This window comes from Limanda limanda, chromosome 18 (genome assembly GCF_963576545.1).
Source record: "Limanda limanda chromosome 18, fLimLim1.1, whole genome shotgun sequence".
NCBI lineage: Eukaryota > Metazoa > Chordata > Actinopteri > Pleuronectiformes > Pleuronectidae > Limanda > Limanda limanda.
The window spans coordinates 21,530,966-21,554,055 of record NC_083653.1 but is presented as its reverse complement, the minus strand read 5'-3'; positions in this window follow the sequence as shown (position 1 = coordinate 21,554,055).

Below are 23,090 nucleotides of genomic sequence, written 5' to 3'. Positions count from 1 at the left end.
TTGTCCACCACATTGAGCTCTTGTCTGAGCTGTACACAGCCGACAGAGGTTCCACCTTAACTCAGACTTACCTAAGTGAACTGAAGGATGTTGCTCAGCTAAGCGGAGCAGATTTTGAAAGGGTTTTGCTAGATGAACTAGCTAGGATTCAAGAATCCACCAAATCTAAGACAACTGAACCAGATGCACCAACAATTAATCAGGAATCTCTACACACTAGCCCTGTACACATAGTTGATTCAACTCCTATTAGCATGGGTGACAATCAGACCCACCCCCATGAACGTAACTCACCACCACTCGAGATAGGTGCAGCGGTGTCATCCCCTCCCAGGAACCCGACTCAGTACTTAACTTCTGAACATTTCTCCACTCCAGAGATACAAAAAGTAGTGGTTGAGCATGTCATCAAGAACAGTGATTTTCCTCTCCACTATCATGGTAACACCCGACTCAGACCCTTCTAAGGCAGAATCCCCTGTCCCAGTTCAGATTCTGATTATGACACGTGGCGCAGCAACGTTGAGTTTTTCCTTGCAGACCCTGCCATGTCTGCTGCACATACAACCAGGAGAATGGTTGAGAGCCTTTTCCCGCCTGCCGCCACCATGATCAAACATCTTGGGCCCAACGCTTCTCCCCATGAATATCTTGCCCTACTTGACTCTGCTTATGGTATCATCGATGACGGCGATGAACAGCGATTGCAGTCAGTCTTGAGCAAGGTCATCAAGAGAGGTGGTTTGACTGCTAGTGATTAAGATCGTCAGCTGCTTAAGCAGTTCTGTAGAGGCTGCTGGAATAATGGTCTACTTACCAGTCTTCAGCTTGAACAGATGAAGAATAACCCACCTCCCTTTTCAGAGTTACTCCTTTGGGTGCGTTCTGAGGAGGACAGACAAGCTGCTAAATCCAGCAGGATGAAGCAGCATTTTGGAGCAAACAGAACAAAAGTCCAGACAAACACACTCTCAGTGGAAGACTAAGCCACTGATGATGACGTAGCAACAGCTGCCCCCTATGAGCCGCAAAAACATGAAAAACAAATGGCGAAGCTACAAGCCCAAATAGCTTCTTTGAAAGCATCTTTATGCTCTGTCGACCAGCTGTCTTTTACAGCTGGGCCGGCAGTGGGCAGGCAGCTTCCTCTGGCCAATCGCAGCCTTCTTGGGTTGTGCTTTGATCAGCTAGAGCGTTTCCTTTCAGGAACTGACCCCTGCGGTTACAGGTGTTTGCTCTGCAGCTTGTGGCTGGCTGGCTGGCCATATCTGATTGGCCAGAGAGTGTGTCTCACTTGGGAAACGGTGCCCCTGCAGTGCGCACCGACACCTAGTAGGGCCAGGTGCTTTGCTTCGGAGGCTTGTAGTTTGCTGGCTGTCTGGCTGAGATTTGCATTTGCATTTCAATGGGCTGGGACAGAGGATTCAAGGTCCCCTTATCTCACCAGTTGCCTGTCCTTTGTGTCAGATTATTTCATAATTAAAAACTGCACTGCTATGTGTATTTTAGGGCCCTCCATGCTGGCTCCTTGTTTGACTGGAGGTTCGGCCGCTTCGGGCTTCGGCCTGCAGATAAAAAGATGAACAACATGGTTAATGACAAGGATGAGGGAAGCGTCTCAGTCGCTGTGCGTGGCATCGGGTCACTGACCTGTTGTCTCTGCCTCTCTGCCACCTCTTCTGCCCTTTTCTCGTCCAGCCAGTCCTCCACAGAGCGGCCCTCCGCACGAGAGCAGAAAAACTGTGACCTGAAGCGGCTGTGGCCGTATTCCCGGGTCTTCGGCTGGCCACAGCGCTTACAGGTCAAATGTGAAGTCTTCTTCCTGCTCTTTGTGGGAAGGCCCAATGCCTGGTTTCGCCGCTCCTGTTCCTCCCGGACCTTCCTCGCACAGGCAGTCGTTTTGGGCACAAGAGCGGCGTGGGCAGCAGGGGCAGCAGAGGTGGAGGCCAGGGCAGCAGAGGTGGAGGCCACGGCGTGGGCAGCAGAGCTGGAGGCCATGGCGTGGGCAGCAGGGGCAGCAGAGGTGGAGGCCATGGCGGAGCCGCGGCTTTTGAAGCGTCCCTTGATCAGCTGCTCCTGGTGCCGCGGGGGGAAGGAGATAGGGGCCTTGTCCCTGACTGACAGCTTCTGCCAGAGACCCCCTATCTGCCTCACCTGCCCCGGCGTGACGTACGCACGTTCACGCAGATTCACAAACGCCTGGGCCAGGCGTACAGCGTGCTGGTACCCGCCATGTCCGTCTGGACCGGGTACATCCTGCAACAGACAGAGGAAAGCAACCACAGAGGTTAAGCATTTAATAGGCGCGGCAAAAGGCCCCTCCCTCCGTCGCCCGACTCAATGAGGCTTACCTCCTCCTCCTCCACGGACGGGGGATGACGTAAGAGGGCCTCGATCCCGGGCAGCTCCTCTTGGAAGCCCTCATCGTCATCATCCTCCTCCTCGTCCTCATCGTCCCACTCCTCTTCCATCCCGTCGCCCCCGCCGGGATCGCGAGCCATTTCTCGCTGCAGAGCACCGTCGCCTGTCTGGGAGTAGAGGTACTCCACCCCGATGAGCTCCCCTGAGTTAAACAGGAAAAAGAGAAATAGTGTTTGTACCCCGCAAAAAGCATCAGAGCATTACACCTATGTTATTTACGCAGGTGTATACCTGTGTACTCCCCAGGCTGGGTGTAGTTCTCCTCCAGCGTCTTCCCCAGGTACTTCTGGCTGAGCTCGTTAACGCTTTTCAGCAGCATGGCGTCGTAGCAGCGGGCGGTGGAGAACTTGGCACCGCCGGCTACCGCAGCTCGGACGCGGTCCTCGTTCCACCTCACCAGGCCCTCCAGCATGTACACCTGGAAGTGGAGGGCGTTGGCAGACGTGCCTGTGAGGGGACAGACAGAGGGAGGAGGACGTCAGGCAGTCTGTCAGTCAGTAGGAACACGTTGGTTCATCCTGACACCGACACAGAGTCACACACACTCACCCGGAATGAACCGGCACAGGTGGAGGTGGAAGGATTCGAGGGAAGTGGAGCCTCGGGCGCAGCGGTAGACGGGGAGCACCACGCCGCCCCTGGTCATATCACCCATCTTTGTGTAAAGCGCCACTCCCGGCGGGTCCTGGATGCAGCGGAGATGGCGACGCTGCGTGCTCCAGATCTCCGCCATCAACCGCTGGTCGATGAGAGGGACACCCATGGTGTCAGTGACCTCCCACATGGTGTCCAGCAGCTCCTGGATGAGCAGCTCCGTCTCCTCCGCGCCCCTGGTGCGACGGCGACAGTGACGGGCCAGCTCTTTGGCTGTGGGATCCAGGTGGGACTGCCTGGCCTCTTGCAGGCGTGTCACGTCGTCGGCGTCCCACTCAAACATGGCAAACGACAGCCGCGCCATGAACACGCCGTACAGCGGGTGGCTCTCAGTGGTGACACCCCTGGCAAAGCGACGCATCAGGTGCCAGATATGCAGCCTCACCACCAGCTGATCCCACTCGCCGAACATCTGCGCCGTCTGAAGAAGAAGAAGAAAAAGACGACATTTGTTTCAGTTGGATAAATCAAGCGGCCCGTCTGTGTCGTTGTTGATGTTGTATTCTTTACCTTGCAGCGTCCGGCGCTGAAGCTGGTCCAGCAGACAGGTAGCGCAGGATACGCAGCAACCAGTCAATGGTGTGCAGCTCCAGCAGAGCGGCACGGAGGCGGGAGGCGCTGTTGCCCAAAGTCCGGGCCTTCATCATCCCCACCACCGTCTTATCGCAAGCCAGCCTGCAAAGGCACGAGGAGACGAGTGTCAGCTGAGAAACACACACACAAACACACACACACGCTTTAACACTGCAGCTTACTTGTAGGTGAGCACAGCTAGAAACTGTGCCTGGTGAGCCAGGTCCAGCTGTCTCATGATGCCTTGGCTCCACGCTGCATACTTCTTCTTACAGCCGCCGCATTCCAGGTACTCAGTGCCCATGAAGTACCAGCCTGAGAAATCCAGAACGCGGCGGACGTTCTTGTAGAGTCAAGCGCCGGTCAGCTGCCGCTTGCAGCTGGGACAGGACAGCTTGTAGGCCCACATCCTGTAGGGCGCCCACAGGAAAAACCGGCGCTGGAAAAACGTGTGGACAGAGGGGATCTGCGTATAGAGGAGCCGGGCTCCGGGAGGGGTGCACCAGAGGCGCAGCTCGCTAGTGAGGACGGGATGCTTGCCGGTGCCAGCGGTAAACAGAGCCCGTCCCAACCACTCATGCTGATCCTCCGGCAGCGTCTGCCTCCAGCCCTTGGGCAGGAGCTGCGAGGACAATCACATGGCATATGCAGATTAAACTCGAGCAAATGATATATTACTACACACAAGTCGTTCCCGCACTTTTACCTGTGCGCCACTGGTGAGCAGCAGGGGGGGGTGAGCCGGTGCATCGCCCACAGGGGGCTGGTCAGCAGGCACCTGAGGTCTGCTCAGGGTGGGTCCAGCCCGGGAAACTGTAAAATACACACTCAAGTTGTCACACTGTTATACATACACACACACGCACATATATATATATATATATATATATATATATATATATATATATATATATATATATATATATATATATATATATATATATATATAGTGTTACACCTTGGCTCAGGTGTGCAACAAGAAACAACGAATGGCACAAGGTTCTGCAGTTACAGTATTTATTCTACATGAACAACAAATACAAAGAAAACCTCCACATCTCCATGTGGAGCACTAGGGTCTGACTCCCTACAGGAGCCTGGAACACAAACACAAGCACAAACACAGCAGACAACTCCAGGGTTGTCACAATAGTAACAACGAGGTTTAAGTCAAAATACACTCACGCAGTGTGTCCACCTCCATCGCAGCAGCATAGAGCTCCTCGTCGTCTGACAGCTCGATAATATCGGCCGCAGATGGCGGACCTTCGTTTGTGCAGAGGAGGACAATTAATGTGATATTAACATTTGAACACACTACTCATTAGCTAGGGCGGGCAGGCAGGCAGGCAGGCCTTACTCAATGCAGGCCGCGAAGCTGTCTGCTGAGCCGGGGGAGCAGCTGGAGGGGGAACAGCTGGAGGGGGAACAGCTGGAGGAGGGGCAGCGGCCGACGGCCCTGCTGCTGACCCCTCTTTGTCCCGGCCCAGTACGTACACCTGCATGGTGTGCATCAGCGACGCAGTGTTCACCTTCTGGGCCCTAAGCCACCGCAAGTAGCTGCAGACGGGAAAAGGAACAAAGTATCGTGTCAACACGCGTATGCTTGCATCCTCAACTGCACCTGCGGCCGTAATACTTACGTTTTACACTGGGTGCTGGTGTCCTCATACAGGGCTTTCAGGGACATGTGGCCGTGCGCTCCGAACCCCACCAGCGTCCGGTCCATGCCCCTCACCGACACATAGCCCTCAAGCATCCTACGCCACTGGATCAGCTGCTCCACCTGCGGGAGCAGCTTGGCGTAGGAGGCGAGGGCGTCCTTGTGGACGGCGAGAGGCGACTGGGAGGTGTCCCCGGCATCCCTCTCCTGCATGTGGGACACCAGGATCCCACATGCGTAGCAGACATCGTGGCTGAGGAGCCACTTGAAGGTTTGACCCCGGTACTGGCCAAACTGGAGCTGGCTCTCACTGAGATCCAGCTGCCAGCACTCGGGGTCTCCTCCAGCCTGGAGGATGCGGGCCTTGGCCTCCTCCTTCACAGCCTCTGGTCCCTTCAGGGCGAAAGCCGTGGTGGACCTACGGTTGCGCTGGGTCACCGTAAGTGCAGCCACTGAGGCCTTGAGGACCAGGGTGTTGGTGGCAGGGACGCACCGGAAAACTGGACGGAAATCCATTCTGGAAAGACATAAAGCAGAAAACCAGCAACGTTAGACGTGTCAGATCGTTGTGTTGTGATTGACAGACAGATCCATCTATTGATATTGATCCCCAGGAACATTTATGCAGCCACAATAGACAGAAGCAGCAGCAGCACACAAAACAGTCACACACAAAAGCATATGAGTTAAACCAGTCCATGGAGATAATATAGATATTTACAGTAGAAGGTGATTAAAAGATGGATGGCTGGAAGTGATAACTTGGTTACAAGCTACGTTACAGACTGGAAAATGACTGTGCAGTCGGTGCAAGTGATGATGATACAACCAGAGAGGGGCAGTATTTACATGGATTAAAGTTTTCCGTCGCTATGACGGATTTCCGTCAACTCTGCTCGCATAAGGCGTAAAAAGCCGAGTATAAATCGGCCTTCCGGAGTCGCATTTACGGTTTCATACCCGGAAACTGCGGAAACCACGGAAGATTTAGAAGAACGAATATAGACCAAAATAGAAGAGCACTTGGCAGAAAAGATCCGAAACTATGAACACTAGTATAACCCGTCACTGACCGGAGGATTTGTCCGCCAGAAAAAGGCTCTGAGGAGCCGCCGTGGCGATGTATATAAACGTATGCCACACACGAAGAAGAGCCGACTTCAACAAAAAACATTACTCCGGCTAGTGGTCTGGCGGTGAATTGCGTTGCAACACGCGCCACTGTAGGGGAACTATAAACCAAAACGAGTCCGTAGAAGCTGCGTCCGTGCGTGTGTAAAAAACGACTTTAAATCGGCCTTAAAAATGAGATCGATGCAGATCCGAAGAGAAAAAAGAATAGGGGGGGGGGGGGGGGGTGTAACACTGATATGATTTGCAATAACTTCACCAATCAGCTGTGATTTTTTTAACCTTTTGTTTGTGAACCATGCCTTGCGTCTTTCTCATGTTTGAATGGATAAGTCGACGCGGCATTTTAAAAAAAAATCCATGCATTGGCATATAATTGTTCTTGAAAGCATTGTGGAAATAAATGCTTGCTCTGACAACTTGTGCAGACGTCTTGTCATTTATAGCCCATTAACACGAATGGTGAAGTCTTGCAAAAAAATATTGGTTTTATGCCCTAGCTTTAAACTAGTAAGTGATAATGGACCACGTGAAGTTCAAATATCGAGGCGGTAAGCAGCCACGACCCAAAGTGAGTGCCGATATTTTTTTTCAGTCAGATGATTTTTTTTTGCTTTAATCCCTGTGTTTATTTTACCTGTATTTGAAATACATTTTTCAATTACTTTGGACTATTTTGTTATTTGCATTTGATAGGGCCGATAAAAAATCTAAAGTAATTTGTAACAAAATACTTAGGAGTGGATTTATTTTGTATTTAAAATACTCTTTGCAGATTTGATTTACTATTTACCTTTATTAACTTTTATGTGCAGAACTTGATGTACAGTAATCTATTTAGGCTCTTTACACATCAAATCCAGAAAAAGTATTTTTTATATTTTAAATACAAGATACATGTATTGTATTTTATTACATTTTCTGGCACCAGTATTTTGTATTTTATTTTAATACATTAATTTGAGGGGTATTTTATATCTTGCATCAAAACACATGTATTTTAGCCCATCTCTGGATACAACACATATACACCACTTACTGCTGTACAGCAGGATTTTACATTAGGCCGGGTTCATGTCAGCGTAGTGTACCGACAGTGTTCACCGTGAAACACAACTTTTTCCCGTCGTAAAAGTACATGGAGCCGTCGCTGATGTCAGTGGTCTGTGGGCACATTCATCACCGGGAAAAGCACCCGTTTACCCGGCGGAGACTAAGTTGAGCCCGCAACGAAGCTAGCGGCCTGTACGGACATTATTTACCGTGTAAAAACGGCCTTTTCACGGCGGAATTACGCCGGAATAATAATAATTTAACCGTAACACTCGACAGAAACCAGCAAACAGCAGAAAAAAGAACATTAAACATGCACGTTGTTCGTGCTATACTCACATCTCGCTAGCAGGTGTTGTGGTGTTATTCTCCCGATGATGTGTCTCCTGTGAAGTTCACCGGCAGAATGAGCACGTTTCGCGCGACCAATTCAACCTGGGGCAGCCAGCCAATCAGTGAGCAGCGGTTCTGAATTCACCGGCTAATGGAGCTTGATGAGAATTCGGCCGTCTGCCGATTGGCTGAACCAAGCAGAACCAGCTGGGAACCAGAAGGGTGGGGGCCGTAAAAAATCTAGAATCGGAGCAGCGACCTTCCGGCCCCACTGAGCGCAAAGAAAGGTGCGCAATGATAGAGGTTGGCCCCTGCAGAAAGAGGGTTTGTTGGCCTGTTCATTGTCTTTGAGACGGTTTTTTAAGGAATATGGCCGCAGGGTTCATCTGTAGGCGCCATCTTCTATTTCAGCCCGATAATCGGCTAGGAGGTTGGAACGCCCCATCAGATTAGGCAGTCCCGCGTCACTGTGGTCGGAGCCTGGCATGCAAATGAGCCACGCGGACCGACGGGCCGGATGTAAACACGGGAGGATGGAGCCGCCCTCTGCATCCCTCTCCTGGCGAGAAGAGAAACAGCATAAACAAAGAAATACAGCAAGGAGATATATTAAGCCCTTATGTTCACCTCTGTGATGGGCGTTAATATGAAGCTTTAGACATTATATTGTATGTGTATGTATATATATATATATATATATATATATATATATTATTTATAGTAGTTTAAATAAATAAAGCTCCATCCCTTTCACAAAGAAATACAGGAAGGAGATATTAAGCCCTTATGTTCACCTCTGTGATGGGCGTTAATATGAAGCATTAGACATTATATTGTATGTATATATATATTTATTTATTTATTTATAGTAGTTTAAATAAATAAAGCTCCATCCCTTTCACCTACATTTAACACACTCACTGAATTGATATGATGACAAATGCAACAACACATGGGCAAGATGTGAAATGAGCAGTCTGACAAGAGTGTAAAGAAATAAGCACTTTATTTGCCAAACAAACACAAACACACACAAACACACACAAACACACACACTGGGCCGCTCGCTTGTCAGTCCGTGTCCGTGTCCTCCTGAATAACAAGGAAAGAGACGAATCATTCGGGTGCGAAAAACATAAAGAAAACACACAGGCACGCAAAGTAAAAAAGGACAACACTTTAACTCCCTTCCTCCCGCTGCTCCTTCTCCTGCTTCTTCTCCTTCTCCTTCTCCCGCTCCTCGCAGTCTTCCCTCCCTCTGCTCCTTCTTTGTCTCCTGCGTAACGAGACAGTCAGTCACAGGACATGAAGGAAACACAGAAAGGAAAAAGGCAAATACACACCTCCTTCTCCCTGGTCCGATGGCGCGCCTGCCAGAGGTCCAAGCTGATGCCGTCCTGCAAAGCGCAGTAGGACAACTTGCCTCGACGCAGGTTCAGCTGGCTGTGGCCGTAGTGTTTGAGGGGAGGCTGCCCGCAGCGCTGGCAGATCCGCACTTTATGTGGCTTTCTTGGCTTCTTCTTCTTTCCCTCCTTCTCCTTCGGCCGCTCCAATGCCTTCTTCATCCTCCACAGGGTGGTGCGAGGGATGGGCACGTCGCCCTTTGAGTGCAGCCACTCCTGTGGAGACTTCCCGCTGGGCCCTTCACTTGAAGAGCAGAAGAACTCCCCCTTGAAGAATGCATGGCCGTTTTCCAGGCGGCGGGACTCGCCGCAGATGTCGCACTCATCCAGCGACTGCTCCGGCTCCTCGCTGACCCCGACCAGGACCTTCCGGTCTTTCTTTGACCTCATCCTCCTCCTGTACTTGGTGCAGCGAGTGGAAGTCGAGGGGTCAGGGCTGGATGAGGACTCTGACTTTATGTCACTGACCTGTTGTCTCTGTGCCACCTCCTCTGCCCTCTTCTCCTCCAGCCAGTCCTCTACAGAGCGGCCCTCTGCACGGGAGCAGAAATGCTGCGACCTGTAGCGGCTGTGGCCGTATTCCCTGGTCTTCGGCTGGCCACAGTGATGACAGGTGAAATGCTGGCGTGTTTTCCTGCTTTTTGCTGGAAGGCCCATCTCCTCGGCCTGCTGCAGCTTTTCATCCTTTTTTTTCCTGTACCAGGCGGTCGAACTGGGCACGGCAGCGGCGGGGGCGGCAGCAGCGGCGGAGACGTGGCCGGCAGAGGTTGATGGCTCAGATGACAATGACTCGGGAAGCGTGTCGGGCAGCGTGCACGTCATTGTTGAAAGGCTTAAATACACATGGAAGGCAGGGGCAATTGAACACAGGTGAAACACAGAGACTATAAAATAAAACAGGAAACAGAAACAGGGTGTGCAAACATGAAAACAACTAGAACACACACACAACAAAGAGAGAGACACTCACCTCGAGATCACAGGATGTCGAATGCAGTTTTTTGTTCTGTATACCTGCTGTCTTTTACAGCTGGGCCGGCAGTGGGCAGGCAGCTTTCTCTGGCCAATCGCAGCCTTCTTGGGTTGTGCTTTGATCAGGTAGAGCGTTTCCTCTCAGGAACTGACCCCTGCGGTTACAGGTGTTTGCTCTGCAGCTTGTGGCTGGCTGGCTGGCTATCTGATTGGCCAGAGAGTGTGTCTCACTTGGGAAACGGGGCCCCTGCAGTGCGCACCGACACCTAGTAGGGCCAGGTGCTTTGCTTCTGAGGCTTGTAGTTGGCTGGCTGTCTGGCTGAGATTTGCATTTGCATTTCAATGGGCTGGGACAGAGGATTCAAGGTCCCCTTATCTCACCAGTTGCCTGTCCTTTGTGGCAGATCATTTGATAATTAAAAACTGCACTGCTGAGTTCATTTTAGGGCCCTCCATGCTGGCTCCTTGTTTGAAGACTGGAGGTTTGGCCGCTTCGGGCTTCGGCCTGCAGATAAAAAGATGAACAACACGGTTTTAATGACGAGGATGAGGGAAGCGTCTCAGTTGCTGTGCGTGGCATCGGGTCACTGACCTGTTGTCTCTGCCTCTCTGCCGCCTCTTCTGCCCTTTTCTCCTCCAGCCAGTCCTCCACAGAGCGGCCCTCCGCACGAGAGCAGAAAAACTGTGACCTGAAGCGACTGTGGCCGTATTCCCGGGTCTTCGGCTGGCCACAGCGCTTACAGGTCAAATGTGAAGTCTTCTTCCTGCTCTTCGTGGGAAGGCCCAACGCCTGGTTTCGCCGCTCCTGTTCCTCCCGGACCTTCCTCGCCCAGGCAGTGGTTTTGGGCACAAGAGCGGCGTGGGCAGCAGGGGCAGCAGAGGTGGAGGTGGAGGCGTGGGCAGCAGAGGTGGAGGCGTGGGCAGCAGAGGTGGAGGTGGATGCGTGGGCAGCAGAGGTGGATGCGTGGGCAGCAGAGGTGGAGGCGTGGGCAGCAGAGGTGGAGGTGGAGGCGTGGGCAGCAGAGGTGGAGGTGGAGGCGTGGGCAGCAGAGGTGGAGGTGGAGGCGTGGGCAGCAGAGGTGGAGGCCACGGCGTGGGCAGCAGAGGTGGAGGCCACGGCGTGGGCAGCAGAGGTCGAGGCCACGGCGTGGGCAGCAGAGGTGGAGGCCACGGCGTGGGCAGCAGAGGTGGAGGCCACGGCGTGGGCAGCAGAGGTGGAGGCCACGGCGTGGGCAGCAGAGGTCGAGGCCACGGCGTGGGCAGCAGAGGTGGAGGCCACGGCGTGGGCAGCAGAGGTGGAGGCCACGGCGTGGGCAGCAGAGGCGAGGATGTTGTACAGCCCGGGTGCCAGGGGCCCTCTCCGCGTGACAGCCTGGCCAGAGGCGTCCTCTGGCAGAGAGAGCGCGAGAGGCCGCTCAGGCAGCAGAGGCTCCTGCAGCAGAGCCCTGGGCAGAGGAAGTGGCTCCGCCGCTGCATGCTGAGCGCTGGGCCCCGGCATCCCCAGGCGCACGTCCTCCACCATCCTCTGCTTACTCCTCTTGTGGTGCCTGATGGGAGTGAATTCAATGATATTGATTATGAACATCTTCCTTGCAGGATGCACATTCTACACATCGCACGCAAAAGGCGCTCGCTCACCACTGCAGAAGGGTCCGCTGGTTGACCTCCAGGAGTTGGACCGGGGCAGCCTTTAACAGCTCCCGACTGCTGTGCAGGTTATCCCTGATCAGGGAGTAGTCTCGCCTGATGAGGCCCCAGCGGTTCACCTGGACCCCGGCGAGGGTACGGCCCTCATGGTGAATCCTGCACAGTTCCATGAAGACGGCCTCCATTAACCTGCTGGCATCAGGAGACTGTGCAGCACCCCCGCCCTGCCCGAGATACGAACTGCACAGTGCACACGCAGATAGAGAGAGAGAGAGAGAGAGAGAGAGACCATGGTCACATACAGCACTATCTATCGCACAAATAATCAAAAAACGATGAAAATGCATATGAATATGATCCAAAGAGTAGAAAGACAATTTACCGCTTCACGCTGTCCACGCCGGGCGTGGTGTCCGTCTTGGAGCCGCGGCTTTTGAAGCGGCCCTTAGTCAGCTGCTCCTGGTGCCGCGGGGGGAAGGAGATAGGGGCCTTGTCCCTGACTGACAGCTTCTGCCAGAGACCCCCTATCTGCCTCACCTGCCCCGGCGTGACGAACGCACGTTCGCGCAGCTTCACCAACGCCTGGGCCAGGCGTACAGCGTGCTGGTACCCGCCATGTCCGTCTGGACCGGGTACATCCTGCAACAGACAGAGGAAAGCAACCACAGAGGTTAAGCATTTAATAGGCGCGGCAAAAGGCCCCTCCCTCCGTCGCCCGACTCAATGAGGCTTACCTCCTCCTCCTCCACGGGCGGGGGATGACGTAAGAGGGCCTCGATCCCGGGCAGCTCCTCTTGGAAGCCCTCATCGTCATCATCCTCCTCCTCGTCCTCCTCATCGTCCCACTCCTCTTCCATCCCGTCGCCCGCGCCGGGATCACGAGCCACTTCCCGCTGCAGAGCGCCGTCGCCTGTCTGGGAGTAGAGGTACTCAACCCCGATGAGCTCCCCTGAGTTAAACAGGAAAAAGAGAAATAGGGTTTGTACCCCGCAAAAAGCATCAGAGCATCACACCTATGTTATTTACGAAGGTGTGTACCTGTGTACTCCCCAGGCTGCGTGAAGTTCTCCACCAGCGTCTTCCCCAGGTACTTCTGACTGAGCCTGTTGACGCTTTTCAACAGCTGGGCGTCGTAGCAGCGGGCGGTGGAGAACTTGGCACCGCCGGCCACCGCAGCTCGGGCGCGGTCTTCATTCCACCGCACAAGGCCCTCCAGCAGGTACACCTGGAAGTGGAGGGCGTTGGCAGACATGCCTGCGAGGGGACAAACAGAGGGAGGAGGACGTCAGTCAGTCAGTCAGTACGAACACGCTGGCTCATCCTGACACCGACACACAGAGTCACACACACTCACCCGGAATGAACCGGCACAGGTGGAGGTGGAAGGACTCCAGGGAAGTGGAGCCTCGGGCGCAGCGGTAGACGGGGAGCACCACGCCGCCCCTGGTCATCTCACCCGTCTTTGTGTACAGCGCCACTCCCGGCGGGTCCTGGATGCAGCGGAGATGGCGACGCTGCGTGCTCCAGATCTCCGCCATCAACCGCTGGTCGATAAGAGGGACACCCATGGTGTCAGTGACCTCCCACATGGAGTCCAGCAGCTCCTGGATGAGCCGCTCCGTCTCCTCCGTGCCCCTGGTGCGACGGCGACAGTGACGGGCCAGCTCTTTGGCTGTGGGATCCAGGTGGGACTGCCTGGCCTCTTGCAGGCGTGTCACGTCGGCGGCGTCCCACTCAAACATGGCAAACGACAGCCGCGCCATGAACACGCCATACAGCGGGTGGCTGTCGGTGGTGACACCCCTGGCGAAGCGACGCATCAGGTGCCAGATGTCCAGCCTCACCACCAGCTGATCCCACTCGCCGAACATCTGCGCCGTCTGAAGAAGAAGAAGAAGAAGACATTTGTTTCAGTTGGATAAATCAAGCGGCCCGTCTGTGTCGTTGTTGATGTTGTATTCTTTACCTTGCAGCGTCCGGCGACGGAACAGCAGTCCCGGTCCACGTACATCACCCGAGGAGGGGCCTTTCCAGCCGCTCGGTAGCGCCGCATCAGCCCGTTCGCCATGGGCAACAGCCCGTCTCCCTCGGACTCGGTGAGGACCGACATGAGCACCTGCCCGTGCTCATTGCCCACGTTTGTGACCCAGGCCGCCGTCCCGGCAGCGTCACCAGCGAGCTTCTTGGTCATCTGAAAATGAGAACCGGAGCACGTCACGTGTGTGTGTGTGTGTGTTTGCCGCTTATAATATCATTTATTTATTGCGCTTGCCTTCTTGGTGGAGTCCATTTTGAGGATGTCCCCAAAGACTGAAGTGACCCTGGCTTTTGTCTCCTCCAGACGGCCGAGGGCCTCCCTGGCGTAGACTGAAATCAGCCAGGGCACTTTGGGGACAGGTCTCAGGGGCGGCACCGTCACCTGCTGCGGAGCCACGCCGGGCAGCTGGAGCTGGTCCAGCACTGACAGGTAGCGCATGATACGCAGCAACCAGTCAATGGTGTGCAGCTCCAGCAGAGCGGCACGGAGGCGGGAGGCGCTGTTGCCCAAAGTCCGGGCCTTCATCATACCCACCACCCTCTTATCGCAAGCCAGCCTGCAAAGGCACGAGGAGACGAGTGTCAGCTGAGAAACACACACACACACACGCACACACACACGCTTTAACACTGCAGCTTACTTGTAGGTGAGCACAGCTGGAAACTGGGCCTGGTGAGCCAGGTCCAGCTGTCTCATGATGCTTTGGCCCCACGCTGCGTACTTCCTCTTGCAGCCGCCGCATTCCAGGTACTCAGTGCCCATGAAATACCAGCCTGAGAAATCCAGAACGCGGCGGACGTTTTTGTAGAGTCCAGCGCCGGTCAGCTGCCGCTTGCAGCTGGGACAGGAGAGCTTGTAGGCCCACATCCTGTAGGGAGCCCACAGGAAAAACCGGCGCTGGAAAAACGTGTGGACAGAGGGGATCTGGGTATAGAGGAGCCGGGCTCCGGGAGGGGTCCACCAGAGGCGCAGCTCGCTAGTGAGGACGGGATGCTTGCCGGTGCCAGCGGTAAACAGAGCCCGGCCCAACCACTCGTGCTGATCCTCTGGCAGCGTCTGCCTCCAGCCCTTGGGCAGGAGCTGCGTGGACAAACACATGGCATATGCAGATTAAACTCGAGCAGATGATATATTACTACACACAAGTCGTTCCCGCACTTTTACCTGTGCGCCACTGGTGAGCAGCAGCGGGGGATGAGCCGGTGCATCGCCCACAGGGGGCTGGTCAGCAGGCACCTGGGGTCTGGTCAGGGTGGGTCCAGCCCGGGAAACTGTGAAATACACACTCAAGTTGTCACACTGTTATACATACACACACACACGCACATATGGCTCAGGTGTGCAACAAGAAACAACAAATGGCAAAAAGTTCTGCAGTTACAGTATTTATTCTACATGAACAACAAATACAAAGAAAACCTCCACATCTCCATGTGGAGCACTAGGGTCTGACTCCGCCTACAGGAGCCTGAAACACAAACACAGCAGACAACTCCAGGGTTGTCACAATAGTAACAACGAGGTTCAAGTCAAAATAAACTCACGCAGTGTGTCCACCTCCATCGCAGCAGCATAGAGCTCCTCGTCATCTGACAGCTCGATGATATCGGCCGCAGATGCCGCACCTTAGTTTGTGCAGAGGAGGACAATTAATGTGATATTAACATTTGAACACACTACTCATTAGCTAGGGCGGGCAGGCAGGCAGGCAGGCCTTACTCAATGCAGGCCGCGAAGCTGTCTGCTGAGCCGGGGGAGCAGCTGGAGGGGGAACAGCTGGAGGAGGGGCAGCGGCCGACGGCCCTGCTGCTGACCCCTCTTTGTCCCGGCCCAGTACGTACACCTGCAAGGTGTGCATCAGCGACCCAGTGTTCACCTTCTGGGCCCTAAGCCACCGCAAGTAGCTGCAGACGGGAAAAGGAACAAAGTATCGTGTCAACACGCGTATGCTTGCATCCTCAACTGCACCTGTGGCCGTAATACTTACGTTTTACACTGGGTGCTGGTGTCCTCGTACAGGGCTTTCAGGGACATGTGGCCGTGCGCTCCGAACCCCACCAGCGTCCGGTCCATGCCCCTCACCGACACATAGCCCTCAAGCATCCTACGCCACTGGATCAGCTGCTCCACCTGCGGGAGCAGCTTGGCGTAGGAGGCGAGGGCGTCCTTGTGGACGGCGAGAGGCGACTGGGAGGTGTCCCCGGCTTCCCTCTCCTGCATGTGGGACACCAGGATCCCACATGCGTAGCCGACATCGTGGCTGAGGAGCCACTTGAAGGTTTGACCCCGGTACTGGCCAAACTGGAGCTGGCTCTCACTGAGCACCAGCTGCCAGCACTCGGGGTCTCCTCCGGCCTCGAGGATGCGGGCCTTGGCCTCCTCCCTCACCGCCTCCGGACCCTTGAGGGCGAAAGCCGTGGCGGACCTACGGTTGCGCTGGGCAACCGTAAGTGCAGCCACTGAGGCCTTGAGGACCAGGGTCTTGGTGGCAGGGACGCATCGGAAAACTGGACGGAAATCCATTCTGCAAAGACATGAAGCAGAAAACCAGCAACGTTAGACGTGTCAGATCGTTGTGTTGCATATGAGTTAAACCAGTCCATGGAGATAATACAGATATTTACAGTAGAAGGTGATTAAAAGATGAATGGCTGGAAGTGATAACTTGGTTACAAGCTACGTTACAGACTAGAAAATGACTGTGCAGTAGATGCAAGTGATGATGATACAACCAGAGATGGGCAGTATTTCTATTACCTGTATTTGAAATACATTTTAAAACATTACCTTTATTAACTTTTATGTGCAGAACTTGATGTACAGTAATCTATTTAGGCTCTTTACAAGATACCTCTATTGTATTTTATTACATTTTCTGGCACCAGTATTTTGTATTTTATTTTAATACATTCATTTGAGGGGTATTTTATATCTTGCATCAAAACACATGTATTTTAGCTCATCTCTGGATACAACACGTCCGGCTGATGTCAGCGGTCTGTGGGCACATTCATCACCGGGAAAAGCACCCGTTTACCCGGCGGAGACTAAGTTGAGCCCGCAACGAAGCTAGCGACCTGTACGGACATTATTTACCGTGTTATTTAGCTTTTCACGGCGGAATTACGCCGGAATAATAATAATTTAACCGTGACACTCGACAGAAACCAGCAAACAGCAGAAAAAATAACATTAAACATGCACGTTGCTCGTGCTTTACTCACATCTCGCTAGCAGGTGTTGTGATGTTATTCTACCGTCGAGATGTGTCTCCTGAGAAGTTCACCGGCAGAATGAACAAGCTTCGCGGGGCCCAATTCAACCTGGGGCCGCCAGCCAATCAGCGAGCAGCGGTTCTGACTTCACCGGCCAATGGAGCTTGATGAGAATTCGGCCGTCTGCCGATTGGCTGAACCAAGTAGAACCAGCTGAGAACCCGAAGGGTGGGGGCCAGGAAGAAAACTAGAATCGGAGCAGCGACCTTCCGGCTCGACTGGGCGCAAAGCGCAATGGAGGTTCTAAACGATGCTGAGCCAAACCGCACTCAGGCATCTGAAACGTCTGACAAACAAACTGAAAGTGAAACTGTGACAGATGGAAACACAAATGACTCGTGACCGTGAGTGCTGCTCGTTCAGTGAGCTGACGAACCTGGGTATGAAACGTGATGTAAACCTCATAAATGAATGCTTAATCCCCACATAGTATATTGATAAATCTCTTGTTTATTAGGAGAGAGCTTTGTGCGTTGTGAGAGAGACAGAGCGGAGCTGCTTCAGCCATGTAAGCCTCTGTTGACTCCGGTAAGAGCAATGCTACATACTAAGAGGCTAGCCACGTTATTAGCTTGTTGATGTTAGCTCAGATGAACATGCTGCTTACTGAGGTACTTTCGTAAAACCAATCGGAGTTAAAGGAATGTTCTGAATGTTTAATCCACCATGGTACTATCTGTATCATTGTGATATGTGGGAAATTACTTCTAAAAGATCGCTAGCTAACGCGCTAACGCTAGCCGCGGGTAGCATTGCTAAAGCTAGCTCAGATATACTGTGGTGTTCATTATAGCTAATGTGTAGCTGGCTAAACTACCATGCCACCACCATATGTAATAATAGAGACAGAGATGGACTATGATGTCAGGTTGTAATAATATCGATCTGATATAATTTACTGTGTACATAATGTGATTAATCCATGGAGGTCATTTAAATATTCATGTTGAGTAAAAAGGAGTGAATTGATACAGTTCATTTACAATTAAAAAGATAAATATTGCTTAAGAATATAAACACTGCTTATAGAGATACATAAATATATTTATGTTAAATACAAGTACATGATGAATAATTGTGTAAAATATTTGTACTGTAAATGTGTACATCGCCATTTACAATGATTGGAACAATGTACTGCATTTGGATATGTATATGCAGAGAATCAGAGTAAGAGTAGTAGAAGTCATGTGATGAATATGGATAATTGAAATCTATTTTCTGCACCATGCGTGAAGATTGTTTTTTTTTGCTAGATCAGTATTCTGAATCCTTGGTGGTTCAGTGGCGAGCCAGGCGATTGACAGCGGACGGAGATCGGGATCCACTCCGAAGACCAAAGACATCTACTCACTTTCCTTTGATACAGATAAGAACGTTCACCATAAAACCTACCCGGGTAGTAGAACGAACACAGGGTTGAAACCCCATCTTCTGATATAGAAGAAAGGACACCTTTATTTGAACTTTGTTTTATTATTTTATTTTCTTATTTTATTGAAAGAGCTCTATTTTTGTTTTTGTTCCTAATTCCATGCACTGTTAAATAATAATTGCTTGTGAGGCAATAAATGATCACTGTTCAATTTCCAGCCAGAGTCCAGCTTTCTGAACCTAGGGGAATGTGGGCTGCTTTCTTCCATTAAGGTTAAAGGCGCTACAAAAACAAAAGGTGTTAAGGTCAAATAAATAAAACACAACCACTTACAAGTTAAAAACTCAATTGGCACATCAAAAAGGGTTAAAAAATGGATATTGAAATTGCTAAAGTCACAAAAATATACCTTGTAGATATCAACCAGCTTCACTGTATCCACACACAATTGATTGTCCTTCAATGTCTCTGTGAGGTAATCATTTTTTAACTTTCCTTCACTAAGCTTTTTGAACTCAGTCTCTCATTGGTCCTCGTCTGGTACCTCCTCTCGGCTTTGAATCTCTTTGCCGTCCCAATTCTAGTGAGAAACGTCCTCAGCGTCACAGTCTTACCTTCGCGGTGTGTCAAACTCTACGTTCTCGCTCACAATCCTTGTCCAATAATCATGCAGTATAAAAAAAAAAACAGCAAACTTAAAAACAACTAAAACCATGCAACATCCCTAAAAAACAATAAAACCAAATGCAAGATATATATATAGCTCATAATAAAACCCAAACAGAAAAAAATGTAAAACATGCAAATACTGGGTCAAGTGAAACGTGGCTTAAAAGAATGGTCCACCTTGACATACTCAGTTTAATAATTCCATCCAAAGCCGCAGGCCTTATTACAATCACTGGTTAGTATTTGGATCGGGATGGCACAGTTGAATTCGATCGGCCTCTTTAATTCTGCTCCCAGTTCAGCACATAGATCCAAGAAGACTGATCTAGGGAACCTAAATCGTCTGATAGCCAGTCATCGTCAGGGGCCAGGAGATCGTCATGGTCCCTGAACACCAATTCCTTCCTGATTCCCCAACTTGTCTTCTAACAGCGTCAGAACATCCATCATTAATATGTTTACAGCGATCGCATTGGTTGATCTCACCCTAACAAACTTATAAAAGCAATCACTGGTATCCTAACCTCCACACTGGGATATCAATTGGAAATAGAAGTTTGACATGTGAACATTATATATTTGTCTTTTCAGCGATTTTACACACAAACCATATGAACTAAAGTTGTCGATCAATCAATCAATCAAATTTTACTTGTATAGCCCATATTCACCAATCCAAATTTGTCTCATAGGGCTGTGATAAGGTATGACATCCTCTGTCCTTTACCCTGAACAAGGTTAAAGAAGAACTCTTAAACAGTTAAAAGAACCTTTTAACAGGGTAAAAAGAAGGTACAAACCTCAAAGAAGAGCCACATGTGAGGGATCCCTCTCCCAGGACTGACAGAAGTGCAATAGATGCCACATGTAATGGAGAACATCAGAAAGATAAGGGTATTTGCAGCATTGAATAGATTGATTGTAAGTCATAAAACTATTAATAAATATTATGCAACTCTGAAATTATATTTTCTGGTAGTATCTGAGTGTATTTGCTTTAAAGTGACGTACTGTACATATTTGACAATTTAAGGTTCTTATGGAACATTTATGCTTAATGTTTACCTTAGTGGATGGATAATCCGACGTTAATTCACCACCCAACATCAGCATCGCTTTTGACGTTCCTGTCACCAAAATGTTAGTATGCATGGTAAGTAGAGTAAGACTACAAGTGTGCATATTCTCCAGTCAAGTTTGTTATCATTGATCACAACTTTTGCATGAGAAGTGGCGTACACACCAAATTGGGTCTGAAACATGCTTAAGCAACATTTATACATGAGGCCCCTGCTCAGTGCAAACATCACAGCTGGCTTTGTGGTAACGAGCCATGGTAGCTTTTCATGCACTGTTAAAGGGAAGTACATGAAAATTAACTCCTGATGAACAAATACAAGGTTCACCAGTGGTCTCTGCCTCCTCTCGGCAGGCTTACGGCAAATGTTTCAGTACCAAACCTTTGCCGCCTGTTCACTTCCAGACACTCGTTACTTCGACAAAAAGTTCAACAAGCGATATTCGCTTCGTATTCGTAGATGTGGGCATTTGATATCAATTTCTTTTCTTGTCCTCTCATCTCTTAAGTATTTTTGCACAATCGCTTCTTTTCCTCTTGTCATGTTGAAATTTTATTTTTCTCTAACGTTTGATGGCAGGCAGTAACTGTGTAAACATGATTTGATCGGCTAGCACATGTGCTTGAGTATTTATTTGAACCTAACTTGACTGGCTGGTCCTTGTGATGGCGCCCCCATAACACAAACAGAGTTCAGCAACTGAACCACAATGCAGCTCAGCAACACATTGTCACCAGCTTATGCTTGTGGGATGCCACACAGGCCATCAATCCATGCAATTTATATCATATAAAACTAGAAGGGGGCACAGTAGTTCTCAGTTTGAAGCCCAGTTAAGCTGGGGTCTTTCCTAGTCTACTCTATCCCCCACAACACTCAAAGGATGAGCGGTATAGATAAAGGATCGATGAAAAAAATCCAGAAACCCAAGAGTTCTTCCTTGGGTCATGCCCTTTGCAAATTATTTTTTTAATGATCCTATAGACGGAGACAAACTATGAAAACATAACAACCTTGGATGAAGTAATAATACCCGGGACATAATGGGAAGCAGTGTTGTTGCATCCAAGGTTTTCACATTGTGTCAACAAAACAAAAAAACAACTCAGACTGCTCCACTATAATATTCACAAATGTATCTTCAAGAAAAATCACTTTGGTGAAAACTGTGGCCTTTTCCCCTTAATTCAGCTGATAAACTTTCAGACAGTATTACATGGCATGTTTGAATAATTCAGGACAAACAGGACAATCAGGCACTAGAAACACACACACACAAACACACACTTACACACTTGATGCCCTCTATGAGCACTTTGTGTTTTAAATGTCATCTGTGTCATTTCAGGGTAAGAATTTAAGAGCAGTGAAACCTCAAACTAAAATAACACTGCAACACATGACAATCTGTTATAAATGTCCAACTCTGAGTTATTAGGCAGAGGAAACGCGGCAGAGGAGCTTGAGTCCTCAGACTTTAGCAGTTGCATTGGTGTAACAGGTTGAAGGTTAAACAGTCACTGGCTGCTGGGTTTGTGTTCAGACCCATTGCCCTGGGTTTATCTGGCTCTCAGGAATCTATGCTCAGGAAGACAGAAAGCGTGTTAGCAGCAGACTGTCAGCACCACCCTGTGGCTAATGGGGAAATTACATCTCGACTATAAATACACTTTATCAGATTCAGGTTTTTTTTAACTGCTGATGGAAAAAAAGGGTTTTCTAAAACCAAAAGTTAAATATAGTTTCAGATCTCTGACTAGCTAAACGTTTTTTTGATATTTATTAGAAGATGGGCCTAAAATAAAAAATTATGCAGTTTAACAAACACAATTTTCTTTGTGTACTGGTCAATTTTGAGATTTTGCTCTATTTGGCTTCCATGGTGTCTTCTGTCACTCTAATGGAAAGAAAACTTCTAAAAATACACATTAAGATGGTGTTTGTTTTACCCTTTTTCTGTTTGCTAGTAAGACACAAGTTAACTATCTTTGTTTTTGTCTATAGGCTAATTAGCTGTAAACCTGAGGCACTGGTAGCTGGGTCCTCTGATCCTCAGCTCCACACAAGCAAACAGGGGCAGGAGGTGGGAGATGGGAGCTGTTACCGGTCTGACATGACTGTGATGACTGTGTGCTCACTGAAGTTCCCCTTGACTACCCTCACTCAAAAATCAGACAACAACAGTAAGTTTATGGCAGTGGTCAGTGCTCTCCAAACTGATATGACATTCGTTTAGAGTAGACTTGTGTGCTGAGGGGTAGAGCGGTTGTCCTTCAACCTGAAGGTCGGCAGTTCGATCCCCAGTCTTCCCCATTTGCATGCTGAATTGTCATTGGGCACGTTGCTGAACCCCGAATTGCCCCTCATAGAACAACAAAGTGCTGCTAATAGATGCACTGTATGAATGTGTGTGTGACTGGGTGAAAGAGCTTTGAGTGGTCATCAAGACTAGAAAAGCGCTATATAAATACAAAACCAAAACCATTTACCTGAGGCTTAATAGGACAAACTCTAATCATAGCTTTTACTGTATCAAGGTGGCCCCCCCTGGCCCATCACTTCGCTGGTCAACAACTGACTCTGCTCCACTGATGTTTTCAAATAATCACACTTAGAACTGATCTTTATAAAAACCTGCTGAATGAATATGGCAAGCCAACGTGGACAAAATTCGCCACTCTGGTCATGTGGAAAAAAAACTCAAAGGATGTTTGGTTTGTCCAGTCTGGGCAAGATTTGAAGAGACTGGAGATGTTTTTGACAAGCCCAGCTCCGACAGACCCCGCAAGACAACTGCTCGGAAA